The following is a 1568-nucleotide window of genomic DNA, read 5'->3' as shown; positions in this document are numbered from 1 at the left end:
AACCCGCCACCTGAGGTGTATGTGGCTGGCGCCTTAGCCACTTGAGCCACAGGTGCCGAGCCAAGAACACTTTTTAAATTAAAAGATTTAAGTACCTAGCTTTTCTGTGACAGGTTTGCCGCCAGAACACAGGCATTGTGAAAATTGCCCATACAATCCAAAATGGGAAAGGAAAAGACTCTTATCAAGATGGTCATCATTGGACACATAGATGTGGGCAAATCCACCACTAGCCTTTTGATCTCTAAATGTTGTAGCACTGACAAGTGAACCATCAAAAACTTTGAGAAAACTGCTGAGATGGGGGAGGGCCCCTTCAAGTATGCCTGGGTCCTGGATAAACTCAAGGCTGAGCGTGAGCATGGTATCACCATTGATATTTCCCTGTGGAAATTTGAGAGCAGCAAATATTATGTGACTATCACTGATGCCCCAGGACACAAGAGACTTCATCAAAAACATGATTTCAGGTATATCTCAGGTTGACTATGCTGTCACCTGCTATTAGTGAATTTGAAGCTGGTATCTCAAAGAATGGGAGACCTGTGAGGGTGCCCTTCTGGCTTACATACTGGATGTGAAACAACTAATTGTTGGTGTTGACAAAATGGATTCCACTGAGCGGCCCTACAGCCAGAAGAGATACGAGGAAATTGTTAAGGAAATCTGCACTTACATTTAGAAAATTGGCTAAAACCCTGACACAGTAGCATTCGTGCCAATTTCTGGCCAGAATGGTAACAACATGTTGGAGCCAAATGCTAACAAGCCTTGGTTCAAGGGATGGAAAGTCACCCAGAAGCATGGCAATGCCAGTGGAACCATGCTGCTTTAAATGCTGGATTACATTCTGCCACCAGCTTGGCCAACTGACAAGCCCTTGCATCTGCCTCTGCAGGATGTCTACAAAATTGGTGGTATTGGTACTGCCCCTGTGAGCCAAGTGGAGACTGGTGTTCTCCAATCCAGCATGGTGGTCACCTTTGCTCCAGTTCATGTTACAACTGTAGTAAAGTCTTGAAATGTACCATGAAGCTTTGAGTGAAGCTCTTCGAGGGGACAATGAGGGCTTAAATGTCAAGAATGTGTTTGTCAAACATTGGTGCAAATGTTGCTGGCGATAGCAAAAGTGACCCACTAATATAAGCAGCTGGCTTCACTGCCCAGGTGATTATCCTGAACCATCTAGGCCAAATTAGCACTGGCTACACTCCTTTACTGGATTGTCACAAAGCTCACATTGCCTGCAAGTTTGCTGAGCTGAAGGAAAAAATTGACTGCCACTCTGGTAAGAAGCTGGATGGCCCTAAATTCCTGAAATCTGGAGATGCCACCATTGTTGATATGGTGTCTGGCAAGCCTGTATATTAAGAACTTCTTAGACTATCCTCCTCTGGGTCATTTTGCTATTCATGACATGAGACAGACAGTTACTGTGGGTGTCATAAAAGCAGTGGACAAGATGCTGCTGGAGCTGGCAGGGTCACCAAGTCTGCCCAGAAATCTTTTTTTTTTGAGACAGAGCCTCAAGCTATCCCCCTGGGTAGAATGCTGTGGCATCATAGCTC

The 1568-nt window shown here is 45.2% G+C and overlaps 1 protein-coding gene and 1 pseudogene across 1 annotated transcript in view; one reads left to right on the top strand and one right to left on the bottom strand.

Annotated features, from left to right (window-relative positions):
* Positions 1 to 1568, bottom strand: part of TMEM39A (transmembrane protein 39A) — a 38379-nt gene that overhangs the window by 21970 nt on the left and 14841 nt on the right. The window lies entirely within an intron of this gene.
* Positions 55 to 1483, top strand: LOC111726984 (annotated as a pseudogene).

This window comes from Otolemur garnettii, unplaced genomic scaffold (assembly GCF_000181295.1).
Source record: "Otolemur garnettii isolate 467f Iridium unplaced genomic scaffold, OtoGar3 scaffold00089, whole genome shotgun sequence".
Taxonomy (NCBI): Eukaryota; Metazoa; Chordata; class Mammalia; order Primates; family Galagidae; genus Otolemur; species Otolemur garnettii.
The sequence above is the reverse complement of the archived record's forward strand: the minus strand, read 5'-3'. Positions and strand labels throughout refer to the sequence as shown.